This window comes from Tamandua tetradactyla, chromosome 2, assembly GCF_023851605.1.
Source record: "Tamandua tetradactyla isolate mTamTet1 chromosome 2, mTamTet1.pri, whole genome shotgun sequence".
Taxonomy (NCBI): Eukaryota; Metazoa; Chordata; class Mammalia; order Pilosa; family Myrmecophagidae; genus Tamandua; species Tamandua tetradactyla.
Window position 1 is genome coordinate 87,532,210 of NC_135328.1, and position 12,869 is coordinate 87,545,078.

General features: G+C 37.1%; 1 long non-coding RNA gene and 1 other non-coding gene across 2 annotated transcripts in view; both read left to right on the plus strand.

Moving 5' to 3' along the window:
* The window catches only part of LOC143673548 (uncharacterized), an 838,506-nt gene that overhangs the window by 279,200 nt on the left and 546,437 nt on the right, over positions 1-12,869 (plus strand). The window lies entirely within an intron of this gene.
* On the plus strand, positions 1,592-1,662 carry TRNAG-ACC (transfer RNA glycine (anticodon ACC)). Its single transcript has one exon. It is a non-coding gene; the product is annotated as a tRNA-Gly (tRNA).

A 12,869-nucleotide genomic window follows, 5' to 3' on the forward strand; every position in this document is an offset into this window, starting at 1 on the left:
TCAAATTCTAATAAGAATTAGCTCCCTAAACATAATAGTTTGTCCAAGATTTGAGAAGCAAATTGTTCAAAAGTGACATCTATTTCTTCTTATACTGGCATTCTGTACCATGTACCCTTTTCAAATACCCACAGATTCAAACTATAATGCCAACATGACATTCTAAACAGGCATTAAGGACGTAAGAAATGTAAGACTAGTTGCCTGTCTGCAGGAACTTCTCATCTACTTCCAAACCAAGTATTTTCTTGTGTCTTAAACTATGAATACAAAGTGATATATTGTATAATAGAATGTGTTGTTAGAAATCAAAAGATTACAATTCTGGGTGTAAGGTGGTTCAGGAAAGAATCTAAAGATACTTGGAAAAATTATGGAATATAGAATATTATGATAGGCAAGGAAGCAGACAAAAGAAATGAAAAGATATTCCACCTGTGGAATTTATTTATTGAACTTAAGAACTCTAAATGAGAAAAAAGCATTCGGGAGGGGAAAAAAAGTGGCTTCTAAATCCAGGCGTCTTTGTTTGTTTGATTTTTTCCTTAAAAAAGGGCTATCATTATTTATTTTTATTTTGAATTATCACTGACATGACCATTATTGAACTGTAACACTAGATATTCCACTTGTGTGAAATTGTTTGTGTGTCATTTGGAGTAGAAAAAGGAGGACATTGCTTCTTAGTACTAACTCCCTTTATTAATGTAATAAACTCTGTCATATTTAAATAACATTCAATGAATCAACATATTTAGTTTGGTCAGCTGTATGTAATTTTTTTTTTAATGTTTTGAAATGCTCTTTGGCCTTATGAAATATCAAATTGCTCAACATGCAAATTTAGTTCCATATAACTACATTTCATTTTTAAATTTTGGAATCCATTGTACTTACTAGAACACATTTGTTGGGATTATTTGCTTTTGATTTCTTGGTAGCCACGTAAATCAGCAAGCCATGTTCTCCGGTAGAATCTGGGCATTTGCCTAATCAACTGGAAAGCAGCAACTCTTGCATAGGACCACTTTTCTAATTATTAGCTTTATTACAGATCACTTTGGGGCAGGCCTCAAGTTACAGGTCAAGCATGTAAGTCCCTTTGACAAGTGTAAAGAAGATGATGATAAGAAATGCAAATCCCTTTACCTGAGTCAATTAATCATTCAAATACAATGTTGCATCCTGAACAACTACAATTCTGACTTAAGTAATTAATCCCAGGAAAGTAGATTTGTCAAAGTTTCCTAAAAGATCAGTACTATCTTTAAATATTGGGTGATAATGGAGAGATTTGTTTCTGTACAGAACCAGCACCTTTGCATCTGCCAAACCAAGTCATCCATGGTCGATTTCTTTTTGGTATTTCAACAAACCTAAACCCAGATATTTGGCCCATTTAAGGTTAAATGTTAAAGTTTCACTTTTCTTGAAATCCACCTGTGACATAAGTCTAAATCTTTAAGGTTATTTCAAAGCATTGTTTATGATTCCATTATATCCTAAATAGTCAAATGAGAGCTTTGGTTCATTCCTAAGTATCAGCTATTCTCATGACTAAGGGCAACAAAAATTAATTGATCTGGGGGGTGCAAGGGTAGTTCAGTGGTAGAATTCCCGCCTACCATGCGGGGGACCTGGGTTTGATTCCTGGCCCATGCACTTCCCCAAAAATCAAATAAGCAAGCAAGCAAACAAACAAACAAATAAAAAACCCCAAAGGAACAAAAATTCAACAAATAGTGCTGCAATAGCCGGATACTCACATGGAAAAAGAATGAAATGTGACCCCTGCCATACAGCATACAAAAAGAAAAAAAGGTATAGGACCCATTTACTCTTTCTTGTGTTTTTTTAAAAAAAATCATCAATATCTAGATAATCATTTTTCTATTCATATACAGTGCAGTCTTGATCTAGTGCACTGATAAAAGGAAGTAGATTATTTTAAAAGTTACTGATTTCATAAGGTAAAATGTTTTCAATAATTTAAAAATTAATATTGCTTTCAAAGGAATACTCAAGAGTATGCTTATTTTTCCTTAAATTCTTACCTTGACTAGAAGAAACTAGCAGGTTTGGGCAGCGGGGGGGCGGGAGGGAGGAGATAAAGATAGGAAAAAAAGTTAGTGGGTATACCATGAAAGTTATTGGATGTTCTACTTTAAAGAATATTTCTAATTAATTATAACTGTATTCTCTTAGAATAAGACTCGATGTTGCCTGGTTGAAAAAAAAGAACTTATATAATGTCATGATTTCTTTTATTTTTTAATATAGCCAACAGTTCAAATATTTCTATTGTTTTTAAAATTTTCACTATCAACAATGCTGCTTACTCACCAGGAAATTAATTTTCAAACTAACACTAATTTTCCAAGAGTATAAAATGGTAGTTATATATTTTTTTCTTGTCTCTCTAGTCAAGGAATAAAAGGCCCTATAAAGAGAAGAAATGGAATATTATCACCTTCTAAACTCTCTATAAGATGTATGCTAGGGCCACGGTGGCTCAGCAGGTAAGAGTGCTTGCCTGCCATGCCCGAGGACCTGGGTTGGATTTCCGGTGCCTGCCCATGTAAAAAAAAAAAAAAAAGATATATGCTAATATATTCCATCTATCATTTTGTTTCAATAGGACAAAGCCCTTAAGTTAGCTGGCCTGTTTGTACATAGAACGTGTTTCCTCAACAGTTTCAGACAGATAAATATGAGTCTTCTGCTGAAAAAGTGCTAGGAATTTAAGCCATTAAAGCTTGTCACCCTTCACATTAACAGTTTTTCCTGTTTCTTCTAATATATTCCTAATTTACCTATTTCTCTCCCCTGTGTTCTGATTGGATTAAAGTGTGGCTATGATGAGTGATTTGCCTATCAATGATTCCCTATTGCAGCTACTCTGCATGTGCAGTACTAGAATTCAGGTTTACTCTAATAAAGAAGATGCAGCATTTTGTCCTCTGCTCAAATTGTCATTATTTCTATTTTGAGTTTTCCTGATTCTGCCTGATTTCCCCTTATTGTGAATTGTTTTGCCATTCTGTATGACTTATAATGATAATGATTTATAATGAGTTTCCTTTAGAGGATATGCTGTCAGGTTATTACAGAAAGCTTCCTTAACTTATCATTTAAATGTATGCTGTTCCTGTTCCATTCAGGTTTACTTAGACCATTAGTGACATTTTTTCCCCTTCTTCTCTGTTTGTGATTGCTGTCTCCTAAGTACTGCTTTTTTTTCCCCCAACACACGATTCCTTGTTCTCCCTGCCGACACATTTGACAGTGTATTCTGTCGGAATGAGATTGTGCACACTAAGCAGGAGAAGAAAATTTTGAGGATTGAATTGCCCTACATACTCTAAAGATTTTTTTTCAGATATTCTCTGTAAATTATTAATGGTAAATCCTCAGTGAGTGCACTCCACGTCATTTGGGGTCAGCAAAAATACACCCATTTAGCAGTTGGTTTCAGAATGGCTTTGCATTTGCTGAGGACACATCCCTGAAAGTGAGGGAGCCAACATTATGTAATCGAGAGCAAGTCACAAAATGATTGAAACTGACACAAAGCATTGAGATTTATAATTAGAAGGGGTTTTTGGGTTTATCCAGTGCAGTCCCTTCAGTTTACAGGTAAAGGGATCATTGAGGCAAAGGAGAGTAAGATAGGTGGCATAGAATTCTATTTTATCCAAGATCCCATAATTAGCAGCATGGTCAAAATTAAAATCCAAATCTCCAGCCTTGAAGCATGTACTCCCACCTAGGGCAATGCTGTGATGTGTTGGAAAAGAGTGATATGAAAAACAGAGCCTTAGTTCGGTACTTGCTTCCTGCCTGGATGTTCTGGGGGAAAAAGAAAAAAGTCCTGAGGTGGCCTCAGGATTTCATTCTTGACAATGCACATTTGGATTTGAAAGGCGTATTATGATACATTAGCATTTCTTTTAGTGCTGTCCCTATATATATATGGCAAAAATGAATCAACCATCTGGGAAATTAAAACCATCAGAATAGACTCATAACCTGTCTATCTAAATCAGATCAATCCATATCAGATCATCAGACAAAAACTTCAAGCTGAAAATGTAGAGTTCAAAACACAGCCAGTGCCATCTTTCCTCTCCAGGACTGGCATTTGGGATTGGCTTGGGGAGAAAGGTTGCAGTAAAATAGGTGGATTCTTAAGAGAACATTTTAAAAGTTAAAACCCAGGTAAACCCAGATGCAAAGGACAAAGACCTAAAATCTTTTTGCACATAATCATTTGAATTTCAACCAAAAAACCCTCTCGTATTGGCGACTGGGGGTAGATTTAACCTGGATAATGTTCAATCAGCAAAGGTTCAGAAAATGGCAACCAGATGGTGAAGAATCTGGAAAGCATGTCTGATATGTAATGCTGGTAGGAGACTTGTAGAGGAAAATACTGAAACCATCCCTCAAAGAACTATCACCTAGAAGAGGAAGTAGATATTTTACTGAAGAAAAAACAAGACGGGTATAGTAACAAGAAGGGGATTATAGAAATGAGAGCTAACAGTTAGTTATTGTTTCATTAAGTGGCTAAATACTTATTAACTCATCATCTGAGAAATTAAGAAGAAGCTAAGATGACCAGCCACTTTTTCAAAACACTTAATGATGACAACAATAAGTAGAAGGCTAGATAAGATTATCTGGAAAGGTTTTTGTAACTCTGTCTCTGACTTTGTATAAATATCTGTACAACATATTCGGTTGTTTAGATAATTATACTCACACTTTTCCCCTATTATTTTGGAGTCACTCAGTGAGGGATTTATATATATTCATCAGGATTCTGTGTAATAATCTATCTTCAGGTATTTCTCTGTAAGTAACTCATTCATATAATAATTGAGAACTTACAATATGTGAAGTACTGTGTAAAAGATATGGAGAGAGAGATGAAGGTAAATGAGAGTTTGCTTCTGCCCACAACTTTCTCAGAGCCTACAGTGATTCTAAGGTTGTACTGTGTTTGCTTTCGGGTATGGACATCAGAATTGGTTTCGTTGGAGAAAGCAAAATAAAATAGAAAAGTTAAGTTGAATGTGGCGTATGCCAGGCTATGTGGCTAGGCAACCAGAGAGCCATGGATGCTTCAACATCCAACTCTACAAAAGCCCAAGGTGGTCTTGGTTTCAAATTGACATCATATTCATAGGACATCGCTGGCTGTAATAGGTTTATTTAGTTTGTGAAAAGATACAAGATAGAAAGGAGAGCATGTCAGCATGACTTCATGAAACATATTTTCCTTCGCAGTACTACAGCAGTCCAAGCACTACTGCCTAGCCTCCCCACAAAGGCATTCTGAGTTTAAGGGCTGAGACACCACCTGGCACAGATAAACCTCCAACATGCCATCCCATAAGAAAGCTGACAGACTCACTCAAAGATCAGGCTTGGTACAAGAGACATCACAGAGACAAGGTTAAGCCTTGAATTTTCCAGTGGGTTTTTGCAGGCTTTGCCATACAGACCTTTGTCAGGACCTATATGTACTCTCAGCACTTTGCCAAGATGGATATAGTTCATCAAACAGTTTGAAGACAATGACACCAGGTGACACAATTCGATGTTTGCACATTTCCACAGACAGAGATCAGGGAAGGGCAACCTGACAGCTTCCCAGAGGGAAAAGGTTTAGACCCCTTGTTAATCCTTTCTCCCTGAATGGTTTTGAGCAGAAGAGGATTGCGATGGGTACTGTGGTTCCAGAAGATTAGCTTATAACAGATTTATGAGCCGTATTGGCAGTGAAGCTAGAAGTGGCAAGAGAGACAAAAGTGGAGAGCAGTGTGTGGCATAAAATAGACACTCAAACATCAAGTCAGCAAGCAAGAGAGCCACTTAGAGTAGTGTGTTGGTTTGACTCTGTGGTGAACCCCAGAAAAGTCATGCCCTTTAATCCTCATTCAACATTGCTGGGTGGGAGCATTTTGATTGTTTCCATGAAGATGTGACCACCCAATTGTGGGTGGTAACTTTTGATTAGATGATTTCCATGGAGGTGTGTCTCCACCCATTGAAGGTGAAGTTGCTTACTGGAATCCTTTAAAAGAGGAGATTTGGAGAGAGCAGAGAATGCTGCAGCACCACGAAGCAGAGACCATCAACCAGCGACCTTTGGAGACGAAGAAGGAAAATGCCTCCTGGGGAGCTTCATGAAACAAGAAGCCAGGAGAGAAAACTAGCAGATGATGCCATGTTTGCCATGTGCCCTTCCAGCTGAGAGAAGGCCTGACTGTGTTCATCATGTGCCTTCTCACTAGAGAGAGAAACCCTGAACTTCTTTGGCCTTCTTGAACCAAGGTATCTTTCCATGGATGCCTTAGATTGGACATTTCGATAGACTTGCTTTAATTGGGACATTTTCTCAGCCTTAGAACTGTAAACTAACAACTTATTAAATTTCCCTTTTTAAAAGCCATTCTGTTTCTGGTACATTTCATTCCGGCAGCTAGCAAACTAGAACAAGTAGTTTAAATGAAAATTAGTGGGTTATGAAAACCACGTTGGCTATGAAATGGGAAGAGGGAATGGATTAGGTAACTATGATGGTAGGTACCATGGTCAGAATTTAATAACTTTTGTCAGGACCATATAACGGTTCATCAGGTAAACTGATTCCAGGAAATAATGTGAGGAGATGGTGAAGAATATTTTCCCTAGCCCACAGAAGAAAAATGTGAATGTGAAATCTTTCGAGCATTTATACAGAAGGAAATAAATATGGAGGAAAAAGTAGACATATGAAATAGATGGCTCTAGAAATGATGAGACTATCAACCCTTGTTATTTTCCATTTGTTAAATTAGTATTTTAAAGTTCAGTGTAGACTCCAAGTTTTACCCTTACAGAGACTCCTGAAATAGTATGTCTATTATAATATCTTACCTTCACTCCTGAACACACCCTATTTTCCACACCCCAATTAAGAGAAACAAAAATTAAATAATATATTCACTCAGCAAACATTTTTCTGAGTGCCTTCTATGCACCAAACACTGTCTAAAATAGATGGAAACCCTTTAGATTATAGCAATAAGTAAGGAATGTGCATAATATGTAATCAATTGGTAAGTGCTTTGGAAAATAAATGAGCTTCTAAAAAATTTGAAAAGCTTTACTAAGTAAGTTATTTTCCTCATGGGTTTATATTTGTTTTAAAATCTTTCTTGTTTGAAAGAACATATACACACATATATATGCATATTCCAAATAATTTATTGTATTGTTTAGTTTAAGAGTGATAATCATCATGTAACTTCAGGGTCCTCTTTAACAAATAGGTTTTTGAGTAATAAAGATAAATGTAAGCTATTACCAATTTTCAAGAAAGAAACAAACCTTGTTTTGCTATATTTTTTTCCCCTTGGTAGAAATGAACATGTAGTCTAAGCCAGTGGAAATCTTGATGTATTCCCATATCCATATGTGTACCAGTGGCTTATTATTTCACTAAATCTGCTTGGTATATTCATAGAATAAATTTACAAATTTAGGATTTATTCACATTTTTTTTTCTTTTTATTCCCCCCGACATCTCCTTGTTTATGGAAAGAAATAGAAATGAAACTTAAGTCATTTGGTTATATACAGTTTCTTGGAAACTGCTGGGGAAAATAAAAGTCATCCATAAAGTGCTTAGGGAAGCAATGCTCTTATTATTATTGGAGATCTTAAATGGTGTCTATATTACAACATTTCAGACAGCTTCAGATTGATGCTATATATACCTGCATCTGCTTCAGCACCCCTTATCAAATCTCTCCCACTACCCTGCTTCAGAAGCATAAACTGAAGGCAACCATATACAGGAAACCTGCAGCTATCCATGCTTTCTCTAAATGAGAACTGACCCAGAAGGATTTCTGAATAACCTCAAAGATCTTAGCTTGGCATCCCGGGCTTTAGTAGGATCAGAGAAAACACCATGAAATTAAATGAAAATGTAGCGCATCTGTGCATTTCTTTCTTTCTTTTTTTGAAAAGAGCCTTCAAAGCATTCATCCGATTCCCAAGATGTCCAATGACTTAAAAAAACGGTTGCGAGTACAGTTTGTCTGTCAGTTTTAGAAGTTTCAGAGACCAAAACTCAGCCAGTAGTGTCCTGAGTAGATGGGTGCTTAGAGAGAACCTGGACTCAAGCCACGTGCCTTCACTTTTTTTCTCCATATGGCAATGACTATATGGTTGGACTGAAACCCTGTGAGCTGTTTTGCATTAATGTGGGTATTAGAGTTATCTAAAGGTGCCCAGACTGCCATAGGGACCTGAAGAGAAGAGAAACAAGCCAACTGGCCCATGGTATCAAATGGTGTATAAACAGACCAGTGGGAGGAGCCAAGTATTTTCGGATGCCATAATCCAGTCCCGTAAACATTGAGGGGAATTGAGATAGCTGTTTGAGTACCTGCAATTCAGATGGATGGCTGTCATATCTATACTTGGTTCTTGAACTTTGATCTGGCAAATCCTCTGACAGTCCACACAGGTAAAGTTTCAGTGTGGAGAATACTTATTCAGATGAATATCGAGAGAATTTGAAAGGAGTACAATATTTTGCATGCACGGCTACCCTTTCTCAAGAATAATTGAGGGCGGGCCGCGGTGGCTCAGCGGGCAAGAGTGCTTGCCTGCCATGCCGGAGGACCCCGGTTCGATTCCCGGCCCCAGCCCATGTAAAAAACAAACAAACAAACAAAATATAATAAAACAAGAAAATGTTTAAAGATGTTTCCCTTTCTTCCTCCCTTCCTTCCTTCCATCCTTCCTTCCTTCTCTGTCTTTCCTTCCCTTCCTCCCTCCCTCCCTCTAAAAAAAAAAAAAAAAAAAAAAAAAAAGAATAATTGAAAGTTCTCTCTTTTTTTTTTTTCCATTTCCCAGCTATGGTGTTTCTAAATGTTATTAGCCAGTCCATTAAAATAATGGAAGTATTAATGGGTAATTTAACAAAATTAGCAACTTTAAAAATTCTTCAAAAAATATTTGAACCAAATATTGCATATCACTTCTATTTTCACTTCCCAAACCCATCACAAGAAGGAGAGGAAGATAAATCTAATAAAATCTAATTGAAGAAATGAACAATCTGGCTCTTGCCAATATGAAGCCTTTTAGTTCCTTGATTATTGGCAACTGCCGTTGATGTGGCAGTCTGAGGTAGTCGAATGCTGGCTGATGAGATCTCTTCTCTCTCGTAGTGGAAAAAGCACTGGACTCAAAGCTGCCACTATCCAACTTTGAGATTTTAGGCAAATCATATAGGTATTTTGTGATTCAGGTTTCCTTTTTTCTTTTATTAACTAAAGCCTATATGTATCCTAATTTCTCTACTTTTTAGTGTTCTTTTTCTGTTCCAGGATCCTGGTTAGAATGCTACATTACCTTTAGTCATCATGTCTCCGTGGGTGTCTCTTGTCTATGGCATTTCCTCAGACTTTCCTTATTTTTATTGACCTCAGGGTGGTTTCTAGACCATATTTTGTTTCAGTGCACTAGAGTATCATTCATACCACAAGTCTTATAAACAACATGTATTTTGTGATCATTGATTAGCCAGTGAGAGAGAGAGAGAGAGAGAGAGAGAGAGAGAGAGAGAGAGGAAGGAGGGAGGGAAGGAAGGAAAGAAGGAAGGAAGGAAGGAAATTGAAGCCAACAAGATAGGGAAACATCTTAACTTGCTCATTTCTCAAAAGCTGTCATAATTGCTAAGGGAAAATGCTTTTGATCCTTTAGTATTACTGCTCCCTTTTGAAAACTTTTTAATTAGAAAAATAGAGTCTTCTTTTGATGGGACTAACAGCAAAATCCCAGTGATTGACTAGTTTGTGTGTTAAACCACCTGATGAAACCCTTGCCAGACGAACACTGTAATTTTGAATAATCACTTGTGGTTTTGTGAGAGAAGAGAAAACAGTATTCTCTCAAGAGAGATCCTGGGACCAACTCCACTAGACTATTCACAAATGACAAATGGTCAGACAGTTCAGATGCAGTCTGTGGAACATAAAATCCAACTCCAGTAGGGAGCTTGGCATAATAAAGCATCACAAACCAGGAAGGGGCTAATGTTCTAAGCATGATTCCTCTAGTTGCTCACACTCCTGGAATTGTATTTGAGTATCACAAAGGGAGTGTCTTCTAATCTCGTTCTGCTTGCTGACAAGCTTCAATGACCTGAATGCCCTCTGGTAGTCTGAAGTTCTTCCCAGCAGGTACCATCTCAAGCCTGTTTATATCCAGAAGATCAGAGCAGATGTCTCATCACACTTCCCTAACAAATGGAAGTTCTACACTTTTGTCCACAGAGCAAAGCAAGACAATGTGTTCCACTGTTTTCATGCAGTGATCGAGATGAACTTGGGTTGATAGAACAAAACCAGGCTGCCATATACAAATTGCTGAATGGGAACTGGCAACCAAAACAGGACAAAGTCACCAGTTTTGCCAATGAGCAAAGATCATAAAGATAAACAGACCACATATATGCTGGGAATAAGCTGAACCGGAAAGCAGTCTGAAGGCAGACTACAAATGGACAGGGTAGGGTGAATTTTATTTGTTAACACTTCTTTTTTCTGGATACGTTGATATCTGTAAAGGGACCAAAAATACAAGGTCACTTTGCATTAGAACGAAAATGCAAATAGAGTAAAACATATTTTTCTGCACATTCTTCTAGGCATTTCATGCTGTTTCTACTGTCAGTTCCCTTCTCACCTGCTCCAATTTGGTGATGTAAATGTTGGTTCAATCCTAACAGAGGTAATAGGCAGTGTTAGAAGTTGCTTTAATAACTCTCATGGTTACATCAGTTTCCAAGTTCTGGCCTGGAGAAGCTGAAAACACTAAAGGAGTATGATTTCTGTAGTTGAACAAGTAGTCACTTCTATTAAATTCCTTGAGTGCAGAGTCTGTATCACTTCTGCTATATTGCTCGTCCTAAGTAGATCAAATTAAATAGTCAGTATGTGGAAGGGCCAGGAGTATGTGGCAGACCAACCCGAAGGACTGGAAGAATATCACTGATGCCATTATACTATGTATATGTTTAGAATGTTACTTTTATAAAATCACAATATTTTGCATACATGCCACCCTTTCTCAAGAATAATTAAAAATTCTCTTTTTTTCCCCCCATTTCCCAGCTATGATATAAAAGCTATTAGCCAGTCCATTAAAATAGTGGAATGGAGTATTGTGGATTACGTTTTATGTTACTCACAACAACCCTTAAGACAATTAAGATAAGGGTTTCTATTTTCCTTCTCATGACGATTAAACTAAGGTCCAGAAAGTAAAACATTTTCCCCTATCCTATCTATATTCTGCCTGCCTCTGGCAAGATTTGGAGCTTTATCTATAAAACAGAAGACTGGAACTTTAAATGTGTATCAGTTCTTTTTATCCTGGTCTGGTGTGCTTTCTCCTACATCTACTTGCCTTCTCATAAGGCAGAAGCAACTTTTATGAATAGGTAGAGTTCCAGGATAATGCTGCTAATTTCAGTGAACCAATTGAATCTGTTTCTAGTTACAAGAGCTGGAAGACCTAAGGCAAAGAGTCAGAAGATGATATCAGAAATACGGAAAAAAATGAAAGGATTGTAGTCCAGCGTGATACCGGATGCAGCTAGAAGCAACTCCCAAGAGTCAACTGTTAGCAATTTCTCCCAACTCCAGGCTCCAAAACATTGCATTAGTAGCTTGAAATCAATCATGAAGGAAGTATTTATACCAGGATGACCAGCAAATATACAATCAGGGTTTTCTTTTTTAACCTGGAGAGACAATTATTAAACATTTACCAGCACATCAGTACACCTATATCAGTTGTGCTGTGGCATGGGTTGTGGTATGTGAGTAATAGAAAGGCACAGTCTTTGGAGTAAAAAGTCTTTGATTTGAATGCTGGCTCTACCATTAGAGTAAACTTGACCAATTTAATTGGCCTGAGTTTCCATTCCATCTGAGATTAAGCACTTATTAATACCTCCTTGCAGAGTTGTAAGAGCAATGTTCATGTGCTGACATATAAAAGGCAGTTAAATATAGGTACTACTGTTACAATTCTTAGAAGCCTCACTATTTGTTTCTTTTCTTTGTTTCCATATGCATGAAGTTAAAAATCATATTTCTCCCCTGTGGAAGATGTATGTCCTTGGAGAAAAGATTTTTAAAAATTGATAAAAATGATGAAATCTGTAAAGCTCTTTAAAAGTAGGTACCACCATTATAATTCTAGCTATTTACTTTTACTACAGAATACAATGGAATACAAAAGCAGCTAAGAGAGAGCCTCTTTTGCCAAATAGAAGTAACAGGAGGTAAATGGTACTGCTCTGCTCCAAAGGCTCTGTGGATTTCTAAATTGGTCGGAAGCATAGGGTTTTGGTTATTTTGTTTCAGATGATTCACAGTGCCATATACAGCAGTCCTAATTTTATCCTGGGGCATCCATCAATACTTGCTTGGAGAGAATAGTGCCACCAGCTGCGTCCTTATGAACACTGCCAAATATCCAAGTTTCCTTTGGATATGGAGAGGAATACACCCTAAAGAACATCTATGAAGCTTAAATTTTTGTTGTTGCTGTTATTTGTTTGTTTGTTTGTTTGTTTTCAGTAGGAAAAGCCAGCTCTAGCATCAAAGATTAGAAGGGTGATTGCCATCAGATGCATTTTACTCCACAATGGGGTTTGAGGAAAGTGAGAAAGTACAAGTCTTGTGAAATCTACAAGAACATATGAGGCAATAAACACAGTAGTGGTGAAGCCTGTAACAATCCAGAACCAAAAACAAGTATACTGCAACAACCACAAAACAATGAAGAGT